At 33.7% G+C, this 12,964-nt stretch overlaps 1 long non-coding RNA gene across 1 annotated transcript; it reads right to left on the bottom strand.

The window, feature by feature from the left end:
• Positions 1-8,368: 8,368 nt before the first annotated feature.
• Positions 8,369-10,760, bottom strand: LOC128126039 (uncharacterized). The gene is made up of 4 exons (XR_008223691.1): positions 10,526-10,760; positions 10,356-10,384; positions 10,110-10,244; positions 8,369-9,660 (listed from the first exon to the last, which is right to left on the bottom strand). It is a non-coding gene; the product is annotated as an uncharacterized LOC128126039 (long non-coding RNA).
• Positions 10,761-12,964: the final 2,204 nt, after the last annotated feature.

Genomic DNA, 12,964 nt, shown 5'->3' with positions numbered 1-12,964 from the left:
TTTCATTTGGAAATATGCATCGTTGTCTATTGCAGGCCATAATGAGTGAAGCCGAAGCAAGTAATCAAGCTATAGAACCATATATAACCGAAGACATTGACACAAATGATTATGTGGAAGCAACATATGAATGTGAAAATATAAACAATATCGGTGTGAACATTGAATTTGATGAAGATGATGTTAATGATGAAAGGATATTGGGAAAGGTTTTTGATACACCCGATGATACTTATACATTTTATAATGATTATTCATTTATGCATGGCTTTGGTATACGTAGAGATGATACAATTAAAAATCCTAAAACAAATGAGCATTTTTGGAAGATATATGTATGCAACAAATAAGGCTTCAAAAGGATGGACAAAGATGCTTCAGGAGGATGGGAAATGATTGGTGGACTCGTTTAATGACACACACAATCACGACTTGACCATGACACATACAAAGGTGATAAATGTGACATCCTCAAAATATCGACCAGAAAAGACCGATTTGTTTATGCTTTGTTTTTAAAATCAGATTAATCGTTTAAAGAAAATTGTTGCGGAATTTGTCCCCAAAATAAAATAAATATGATAAGAATTTATCAAAGCATTTCTTAAAGAAAAGTATTTTCATTATATAACAAAATCTCGGGATGTCATGTTCCGATACAGACACATAAGCATAAACAGAACTTACATTTATTTACACTAATGATTTACATCTCCTTTATTCTCTCAGTGAAATATGTCTTCGTATTGATACCTGTGATACAAAGAAACCTGAGTGGGTTAGGCTTGGGAGCCTGGTGAGCATATAGGGTTTTCAACCCACAATAATACATTTATTATATTCAATTATCAACAATCAACCCAAATACCCATCCCCATTGTCTTCTTTATTTATTAAGGTTTTACCCTAAGAATCGATTATACTTTCTTCATTCATTCCTAAGGGTTTACCTAAGGAACTGGCACACAGTCCATTTGCTACCACGGTTTATACAACAGGCACTACGTCGCATAGTCACCAGGGTTCATACAATTGACACTACGTCTCATAGTCACCAGGGTTTACACAATAGGCACTACGTCTCATAGTCACCTGGGTTTACACAAAAGGCACGAAGTCACATCGTCACCAAGGTTTATCAAATAGGCACGAAGTCGCATCGTCACCAAGGCTTACTCAATAGGCATGAAGTCGCATCGTCACCAACTATTCCATCTACCCATGTTCTACCCAACATTTTTGTAGATATAAATACAAACATAATTTAAATCATTTAACACCCGTATAAAAACATCAATTCCAAATCCATCTCAAATAGATAATTAATATATAACACATAGCACGTATTTTATAAAATACTTCATATTTATGTGTAAGATGAAAGTGACTATATACTCACTTGATCAGAAGATGATCGGGCAGCACTACGGCTTGCAGAAGTAGTGTTTCTCTGTAGATCTGGAAGATCTTCACAAAAACCGGCTCCTCGCGGGCAGCGCTTCGGCTCGGGAATAACGCTCTTCGGGATCCTCGGGGCTTCAGATCTTGCTTCGGGGCTTGGGAATAATACCGGGGCTTCGGGATATGATTGGCACGCAAATTGAGGCAAAAACTTAGAGAGAAAGTAAGAAAAATTGCAAGGAAATGGTTGATCTCGAGTTCTATTTATAGGCTGCTGGGTCTGGGATTACGCAGGGCGTAATCTCAAATTACGTGGGGCGTACTTAGTACGCTGGGCGTACTCGAGTTACGCGGGGCGTACTTTGACGTCACTGTGTGCGTCGACTGGTGGCACTCGAGTATTGGTCAGACAAGTTGCATCCGACTGAGTACGCTGGGCGTACTCAAATTACGCTGGGCGTAATTGACTCGTCGAACTTCTAAATTGCGTAACTTTCGCATACGAGCTCCGTTTTCGACGTTCTTTATATCCACGCGAAGGTGAGACTACGCTCTACAACTTTCGTTTAGACTCCGTTGGCTAATTTTGACTTTATTTTTATTATATTATTTTTAGTAGGCCGGGACTGGAAAACTCCGTTATAAATTCATAGTTTCTTCATCCGACGTCCGTTTTCGCCTATCTTTTTATCGTTTCACTACAATTGACGAGATCTTCGATTCTCATTTAGATTGTTTTGGCTAAAAACCGCTCGATCTCAAATCGAGTATTCGGGCTGCATATTGCTAAGCTGAAACTTAGAAAAATCATAACTTCCTCATACGAAGTCAGATTTGGACGTTCTTTTTATGCACGCTCACGGTTTAACAAACTCTACAACTTTTGTTTGGATCACTAAGGCTAAATATCGATCTAACATAAATTCACTTTTTACGTCGCGTTGTGTCGTGCTGGTTCTGTCGTGAAACTTCGACAGGTCATAACTTCTTCGTTATAACTCGGATTTCGGCGTTCTTTATATGCACGAAAACCTTGTAACATATACTATAACTTAGTTAAGATTATTCATTCTAAATAATCTTTCATCAAAAATTCATTTTTGACGCCTATCGTCTCTAAATTGACTATCCCTAATCTACGGGCGTTACAATAAAGCATCGATCTCACAACAATTTCCACCGTTTAATAGAAGGTAAATCTCTTATGGTGCAATTTGGTCAAGCGGGGTTGAAACCTTCTCAGATTAAAAAGGTTGTTAATACAATGAAAACCTCAAATATAACTGATGTGACTGCAAAGCAATGTGCCGATGTTTTAATTGAGCATCGAAAACAACATAGAGGAAAGGAGTTCTATGGATTTATAAAACATTTTCAAGATAAAACATTAGTGGACAGTGACCGGTATTTTGTCGTGGATTTATCTGATGATGGGTATCCTAGAAATATCTTTTGGGCTGATGGTAGATCAAGAGATGTCTATACAAATTTCATAGATGTTCTTGTGTTTGATGTTGTGACATCCCCATTTTCACCGCCAGAAAAGAGCGATTTTGTTTATGCTTTATAAAAATCAGAGTACCTCTTTTAATAAAAAAATTTGCGGAATTTGTTCCCAGTAAAACATGATAAATATGTTATCAACGCATTTTCGAAGAAAAGTATTTTTATTCATTTTAAAACATTTTGGATGTCATCGTCAATACAGAAACATAAGCATAAACAGAACTTACATTCATTATCACTAGTGATTTATATCTCCTTAATCTCTCGGTGTAATGTGACTTCATATCAACACCTATGATATAAATAAACTAAGTGAGTCAGGTTGGGAAACCTGGTGAGTACATAGGGTTTTCAACCCACAATAAATAAGTTTATTAACTTTATCAAACCAAACAAACCCGATTACCCGTTCCCGTTATCCTCACTTTACGTCCCTAACACATCTAACACAAGGGACCTAGTCTAAGGACTTCCATCGGGGTGACAACACATGCTTCGGGGGTTCTTCAGCAATTCATGTCAAATAAGACAACCATGTGGGGGATGGAGTACTGTTGGTGAGCACACAGTTCAAATAAACACCTACAGGTTGCGAGCCTGCTAGCGTTCCACTGGACTGTCTAGAATAGTCCATGGTCGTCATCTATACTCTGCTAGATGACTGGATCATCAATAACATCTATATCGAGGCCTCTCATTATTTTATTTGGTCACACAGTAACTATTACATCTACCCATGTTTTACCCAACACGTTTTGTAGATATACAATTTAAATCATTTAAAACGTGTATAAAAATATTTCACCCAGCATAGGCAACAAGTATTCAGACAATATGCACACATAGCACGTAATTTATATTAAATACTTCATATCTATGTGTAAGATGAAAGGGACCATGCACTCACTTGAAAATGTGGTGATTCCGAACTCAAACAACGCTTCGCTTCTTAAAAATAATTTCCTTCGACGAAACCTAGTATTATTACCATTAGAGTTTAGTCTATTATTCGCCAAGACTAATTAATAGTCTAGCTATTATACTATTATATAAGCGTTAAAAAATACTTATATAACCCATAATAATATCCCAAGTACTTATTATAAGTTCCTAATAATGTTACTATAATTAAATAAAAGCTATATTAAAAATAGCGTCGGCGTAGCTCACTTACAGCGGGTTTTATAGAAAACCGGGCTTTGCTTGGAGCAGCGTTCCCAAGCCAAAAAGCTCTTCTTCTCGGAGCCGTCGAGCACTCCGGGGCTTCCGCCTTGTGCTAGGGAGGTTCCCTAGGCTTTTCAAGGGGTTTCGGGGCTAGAGAGAGGTTCTAGAGAGAGAGAGTAAAGAGAAGAAAGAATGAGAAAGGTGTGAAGAAATGAGGGTGGGAGAGGTTCTATTTATAGGATGAAAAATGGTTGAACTTGGTGCCACATGTCACAATCTAGTGGCAAGACTTGGGGAGAAAGAAATGGCCAAGATCGTGCCACATCACCCATTTTCGCAGAACATACTTAAAACTTCTAAAATCCGTAACTTTCACATACGACCTCCGTATTTGACATTCTTTATATCCATGCGTAGGTAAAAATAAGATCTACAACTTTTATTTTGACTCCGTCAGCTAATTCTCGACCGATCTTAAATTTAACAGTACGATGAGATTATACTGTTAAATGTCCACGTAAAATTCATAACTTCTACATACGGACTCCATTTTCGTCTGTCTTTTTACCGCTGGGTTCCTATTAATGAGATCTTCAACTTTCATTTAGGTCACGTAGGCCAAAAACCGTTCGATCTAAAATTCGAGTTTCAGGTCGTGCACTGCTAAGCCAAATCTTAGAAAATTCATAACTTTCTCATACGAAGTCAGATTTGGGCGTTCTTTTTTTGTATGTTCACGTTTTAACATATACTACAACTTTTGTTTAGATAAATAAGGCTAAAAAGTCCTCTATCATAAATTCACTATTTACGCTTCCCGGTGTCGTGTCGGTTTTACCGTAAAACTTTGACGAGCCATAACTTCTTCGTTATAACTCGGATTTCGACATTCTTTATATCCCCGGAATCCTTGTTTCGACCAATACAACTTTATGTAAAGACATCGCGCTTATCTCATACTTTAATTTTGACGCTTATTTTTATTCTTTATTTATTACATATTTATAAATAAGTAATCATCATATAAATTCACATAATTCACATAATATTCAAATAATTCATCTTTATTACTTCAAAAAGAGTTACAATAGTTGACCTAGACTATTACATCATCTAAAATGCTTAGCCCCGAAACGCGGGCTTTACAGATGTCACTTATATGACTAACAAATTCAAGATGCATTTTGCTCCCTTTACTGGGGTGAATCATCATGGACAGTCTATACTTTTTGGCGGAGCATTGCTTGCAAACGAAAAGGAAGAGACATTTGAATGGTTATTTGAACATTTCCTCAAATGTATGTTTGGCAAGTATCCGAAGGCAATTATTATTGATCAAGACAAAGTTATGGGCAATGCAATAAAAAAAGTGTTTCCAGATACTCGACATCGTTTTTGTTCATGGCATATCAAGAAGCATGAAACTGAGCACCTCCGATCGTATGTTTCCCGTTACATTGATTTTCAAGATATGCACAGACAACGGATAAATAGTGACACCATTGAACAATTTGAAGCAACATGGGAAGATATGTGTATTAAGTATGAACTTGAAAGCAATTATTGGCTTAGTGACATGTATAACCAACGTATACATTGGGTTAAACCCTTCTTGAAATATATTTTCTTTGATGGTATGACCACAACCGGACGAAGTGAGAGTATCAATTCATTTTTTGATGGATTTGTTAACTCGAGAACCATGTTGAATGAATTTGTTGTATAATACGACAAAGCAATTGAGTCACAAAGGGCTGCCGAAGAAGATGAAGACTTCAAGACTATGAACTCGAGACCGGTTCTTTCTTCAGTGCATCCAATCGGAGCAAAACCATACCAGTTTTATACTAGAAAGATGTTTGATACTGTCAAAAAAGAATGGACTGAAGCTATTACCAATTTGACTCACGAGACTATAACAAAAACTACAGAAGAAAGCACATATAGAGTAGTGCTCCATCTTTTAGTAATCTTGCTAGTCGTTACTCCATTTTTGTATTGAAGGCGGAGTTTGATTTAAGTATCTTAACACCCACAAGGTGAATCTAAAAATAAACTAGTACAATACAATTTCTTTAAGATCATATATAAGTAATATAACTCAAACCATGTTGGTATTAACTACCTTCCATATCATAATGCTGATATCAAATTGTTTAGCCTTGTAAGATGACCATGGTGATATTGTTGCACATATAGCATCCTCATCTTCCATCTTACCTCTTCCTTTTTCTACTCCTGACCTAGAATCAACATATAAACTGATAATTTTCGTTCAACATATACACCTACAGAAAGCACCTGAATATAAAATGAACAAACAGTTAATGTCTTGCAGGAATGAAGTATTAGAAAGATGAAAAAGGGTTAAAGTTGCAACCTTTTTGGCATGATGTTGACCGATGAAATTTCAACAAAACTGAACACAGACTGTGTCAACAATTTGATTCATACAAAAATGAAAAAAAGTGTATGATAGGAGATGACATTTTGTCGAACACTTGGTGTGCTTCTTTTAATATAGTTGTAAATGAAAAATCCTGTGAGATTCACAAATCACAACTTAACATAAAAAATCTATTTCGCATACTCAATCTCAATCATGAATCAATTTTGACTCCAAGTGAATAATTCTCGATTCTTCAATGATCAAGCTTTCAGCCATAAGAAATCAAATAACTTTACAGTTCTACTTTTCTGAATATGTAGCTTTAGATTAAATCAAAAACAAATTGGGAGATTGGGAGAACAAATTGAAAAAAGAATCGAATTACGATTAGGAGTCTTGAGAAAACGAATTCGTTTGATTTTTTGATGACAAATTGAAGTTGTTCTCTACCTCTGTCGTTAGCGTGTAAGCCATTTGTGCCAGCTTTGGGGAAAATGCAACTGCTAGGAAGAATCGAAGGACTCACAAGAATCCAATGAGTTGCGGCAAACGTCTATCTTCGTCATTGGAGTGAAAGAGAGTTAATCATGATCGATTTTGTCTTCTCGGTTGATATCCGATAAGGTATGAGGAGTTAATATGCGATAACGTATGAGGAAGAAAGTAAAGCACGGTTAACTTCAAACGACGTCGAATAATTACTTTGGGTACCTAAGTTATATACCCTTAAGGGTATATTCACTTTTCCCATATATATATATATATATATATATATATATATATATATATATATATATATATATATATATATATATTAGTCGTTTACTCACGCCAAGCAACGGGTGCGAATAGTTTCTATCGTTAATTATTTCAATTCAGAAACATGTATGATTGGACACCCAACTTGAACACGAAGGTAATGAAAATGTAAACCCCTAACAGTGAAATCTAATTTGCTCTGGAAGATGGTAACTTGTAACTTAGAAACTAATCCATGTACTTTAACTCAAGATAAAAAAAAAAAACGAAAAAACAAATATATATTGTCTTCATGGGAATGTCATTAAATGAATATATAATGAGAAAATATGAAATTATAGTCTAAAATGAAGTACAAACACTTAAACTACCTGTTGGAAAAAATATCGTTTCGATCCGACTTCAAACAAATGATTTATGACATTTTAAAAAAATTCATAGATTATGTCTTTTAAACTTTCGGTCCAAGACCGATTTTTACACGAAACAAGTAAAAAACCCAAAACCGATATTGTAGCTTAGTGGAAACCGATAACCATGCATATACTTTTTTTAGGAAATTAGTTTCCTTTCAATAGTTGGCAAATAGTTTTGTTTTAGAGATTAGTTTTATTTCGAAAACATATAATATTCTAACAATCATGTATTGCATAAAAAATATTAAGATATATTTATAATAGACGTTGATTTTTATGGGCTAGATGAACAATTTACAAACAATAGGGGGTACCTACAAATGTAACAATGTTGAATGGCTAAGAAAATTTCAAAATACATATTAGGTGTGTTCAAATACTTGGTGTTTTACTTCATTGTATCTCTAATTACATTTAGCGGCTCTTGAAATAAGTTACAAAATGCTTTATATTTTGTAGGATTTATAGCGTTTGATACCTCTAAGTTAAATAATGGGTTTTGCATGGACAATTGGTCTTGTCACAATTTTGCCCATTTTTTAATATCATAAATTATTAAATATAATTCTATATAGAAACCATCATCAAATAAGGATATTCTTTTCTTTAATAAACTAATGATTTAAGATGTAACATGTAATTTAGATTTTCAAATTATTAATTGATATTTTGAGCTAAAGCCAAATTCACTTATTAAAATCATTTTTTAAGATAAACCCAAATCCAACATTCATTATTGGAACGGTGGTAATTTTTTAGAGAAAGACAACATACAAAACAAAATTTGTAAAGATTGAAGATATAAAAATAGACCATAAAACACAAATTGTAGAATAAACTAACACCAAAAAATATGAATATTTTATAACAAACGTAACATTATAGCACCATTAATAGTAACGTATTATGAAGTTGCAACCGGATGGCGAAGAATTTTGATGCACCAATAATTTGAAGCTAACTCCATCAAAATGTCCTAAAATTAATGACATTAGAAGACCAAAAAGCAGTCAATTTGACCATAAATTTTGCGACTCCAATCTTTGATCTCTTGCCGACAAAAATAGTTCCAAACTTTGGACGAAGGAATCAAGAACAAAGAGTTGAAACACAAAACTAACTGGGATGTTGTAACTTACCTGAAGCCTCCAATCATCTTGAAATTCCATCTAACAACTAAAATCAAAATCAACCAAAATTATCTCCAAATTCACCATTTGACAGTTAAAATCAAAATCAACCAAACCATATTCCAGAACATTATTCAATAAAAGTCAAAAGAATCCAGACCAAACTGGCACAAGCCAAGCCAACATTCCCATCAAATGAAGAACTTCATCTAAGAATTTAACTATAAAAAATTGTTAAAACCAAATTGTTAACAAAAAAGAGTAATTTTACCTAATCATTGGGCTTTTTTTTAGCCCAATTGAAATCATACCCTGCTTTAAATGCATACGTCTTCATTAACTTTAAAAATCTTAGAAAAATCTAAATACAAATAAATGAATATACTCAAAAAAGAACCTTCATCAAATGTGGCAACTTTTTGGAAAATATGGTATAATTTATTGTAAAGAATACTTAAATAGATATTTTCCTTGATCATAAGATATGAGACAAATGAATGTCCATTCTGACCCTATAACCAGTTTTTTTCTCAGACTTAGAAATATTTTCTTTAAAAACAATATAGGCTAAAACGGGTATAGAATAACATAAATGCTAATGCAGGAATGCAAATGAAACACAAACTACTAAACTCTCATTAGTAACAAACCTCTCATTGAAGTATAAGAAGAAATAATATAGATAAAATATGAGCCTTTGTACTCTTGGGGGTTTCTTATTTTTATAAAACTTTGTATCGCAAAAAAACATTACCTTTTGGGATCAGTGAGAAATTTCGCGTTCTTTTCACATAAGAAAAAAGAAATAAGATTTGGTTCTAGCATTTCATCGAGCACTTGGTGTGCATCATCAAACTTGGTTCCAAATATCATCATCAAGCGGTTCAGGATTGCTCTAAAAAAGACAAACACAAAGAAAACCTTAATTCATTTAAGGTCTTAACCTTAATTACTGCAATGAGTTGAAAAAAATATAAAATTGCAGAAACCCCACAAACCCAAGCCTAATTCTATTGATCGGTTTAAAAAGACCATACACTGCCAAATTCTGCAATCACATGTCTTTAGTGATAAAATATACACATATGCAGATTTATTAGATTAAAAAAGAGAAAGTGGTGTAATAATGAGATGCAGGTGTTTATGAATATAATTTTATAAAATCCTAAAGACCTTACTTATCATCTTTCTAGATTGCCTCTTTCATACAAAAGAAAACCTTCAAAAACAACATCAATGTTCTTAATCTATGTTGAAGATGGCAATGAAAAGAGGAATAAACATAAACGTAGAAGAGTGGGAGGTGGAGAAGAGTTGTAATCATTGAAAGTTTTTTGGTGATACCTTGCATAACAATTTGAAAAGCCAGTTGACATCTATTTGGAGAGCATTCTTAGTCGATTTTTGTCAATCGTCTTCACCATTAACCGCTTTCTTCAATCATTTCACCATTACCAGTTAAAAGCTTTCATGAAAACCCTATAGCACCATTTTAATTTCATACAAATTATAGAAATTGCTTATACAATGAAACAACATCCATATAGAATTATACGAAGTGAAAAATATTGATATGAAATGTTTTTTTACCAATGAGGTCGACAAAAAACTCATGGGGCCTGCAGAAAAGAATTTGTCGTGAGTGTTCCCAATTTGTAGAGTCGAAAATCTTTTGATTATTTCTTGTGAAAGTGCACAAATTAAACTTTATATACCATCTTTCAATAGAAAAACGTCACATGAAATAAATAAAAGCTTACCAGATTGAATGGATTGTAATTTCAAGGAGACTGTGAGATCGAGAGGGGGAGATAGGGTTTCAGGAGGATGTTGATTTATGCAATTGAGGGAAACATGTCTGATCATAGGGGAAAAATGCCGGATTTTTATGTTTGTGTTGACCGAGTTTCGCCTAAGGTTATCGGAAATTGGCGATATAGGTGCAGACATAGGCGTAACTATAATTCAAAATTGAAGTTGATAAAGTGAAAGGGAGAAATATAGGAATTTTGAGGGGCTAAGTCAACCAATAGATTACGTTCTTGACTTTTTCGAGACAAAATAAGGTTTTACTTAATATGTAATGCATAAAATTGTTGTAAATAATGCAATAAATTGTGTAACTCTTAAAATTCAGCAAAACATGTTAAATGCTTATTAATATATATATATATATATATATATATATATATATATATATATATATATATATATATATATATATTACACGTTGAACATTTGAATACATTTATATTTATTATTATTATTAAAAACAACTAAATCTGTTTTTTTATAAAATTGTTTTTATATGTATTTAATCGTTTTTATACGGTTTATAAAAATGCTTTTATACGTTTAGAAAAATAAAAATACGTATATATTAAAAACAACTTTAAAACATTTATTTTTAAGGTATAAAAATATATATAAATATTATTTATGTATTTATTACAAATATACATTTTTTAGATATAAATATATTTTTGTACGTATAAATATGCATTTAAAAAAGTATTTATATATGTTTTTATTTAATAATATTACTAAAAACTATTTTTAAAACTAATATATTTCATTGTGTTTTTAATAATAGACAAAATTGCAAAATGGTCCCTGTGGTTTGCCGATTTCTGTGGGTAAGATCCAAAAAAAGTTTGCTAGCAAAAAACGTCCTTTTTTGATGTTTGAGCTGTGGATTTGGTCCCTACCTCTAACTGCCGTTAGAGGCATTCCGTTTTCTTCCCCACGTGCCATGCATGTGAGGGTATTTTTGTCCTTTCATTTATGGGGGGAATGCTCATCTATTGTCGCGCATTTATCGATGCCCAAAAAGATCAGACACTCCAGGTTCTTCCTCGTTCAAGTTCCATTGACGTTCGAACCCTAGGTCAACGATTTCCACCCCGGATCCTTTCTTTAGTTGAACAACACTCCAGTACGTAGAAGGAAAAAATGGTGCATTCACTGTGGACTATACGTCCTTCGACGATGGGGTTTGATGCAATTGATTTGTATGGTGAGTGTTATTATAGCTTTTTAAACTTAATTTTTTTGAAATTTCACACAATATGCTAACTACATTTAGTATTTTTTGATGTTTGGGATAGTCGATCATCCCCATTTGTTCACAATTGAACTTCGTCATGGTGGGAAGTTCACACCTTTTCCAAATGTAAGATATGTTAAGGGGAAACTTATGTATATTGATTTAGTTGATATAAACGAGTTTTCAGTGCATGAACTCGACGCTATGATGCTAGAACTAGGATACGTGGTTCCCCCAATAATATATTATCACTTCAGGATTCCCAATGAAGATTTGATTTTTGGCCTTTGAGCTCTAGGTAATGATCAAGATGTGTGTAACCTAGCTAAATATACTGGAGCTAACAAGGTGATCCAGGTGTATATTGAACATGACACAACCAACTTGGTTACATACTTCATGTCACCAAATAAGAGTAATGGTGATGTCATTGAACAACTAAATGAAGAAGATGAAGTGGCAATTGAACCAAAACAAAGAAAACAAAAAATAGTTCATGATCCCCAACATGAAAGTTGTAGTTCATCATTACCACTTGTGGTTTATGGAGGTGAATCAAAATCACTTTCGCCATAAATGAGGAGAACAAGAAATTGGAAGCCAAGAGAGGGTACTAGGTCATGTTCTAAGAGGTTATACATTGAAACCGAAACATGGGATAATCAAGACAAGGAAGCACCATCAAGTGAAATCAGGGATAATCAAGACAAGGAAGCACCATCAACTGTGCATGTACCAATGGGTTTAGCTGAAATGTTGAATGTAGACTTTGATACATTTGAAGGGTTGCATGATAATGAAAACAACAACATAACAGACCCTACAACAATCCACCTTGGTAGTGAATATCAAGAATTTGATCAAGATAATGGGGGTTTATTTGATGGCCAATCAGACGAGTTCAATTCAGAAAAGGGTGAAGATGATTACAGTGATGATGATAGTGATTCTGATAGTGATGCTATAGTAGACATAGACAATGAAGTTGATGACATTGATGTTGACATGAGTGACTTTAGAATGAACATTGATGAAGGTGTGGAGTATTCAGGGTTTAGGTTTAACAATGATGTAGAAGACGAACAAGAAACAGACGAAGAAGAAGACCTTGAAGTAATTAATTGTGATGAATGGGAGTCATTAGGAGAAGACT

The sequence above is a fragment of the Lactuca sativa genome, chromosome 5 (assembly GCF_002870075.4).
Source record: "Lactuca sativa cultivar Salinas chromosome 5, Lsat_Salinas_v11, whole genome shotgun sequence".
NCBI classification, from domain to species: Eukaryota; Viridiplantae; Streptophyta; class Magnoliopsida; order Asterales; family Asteraceae; genus Lactuca; species Lactuca sativa.
This window is presented reverse-complemented; position numbering and strand designations above follow the sequence as displayed.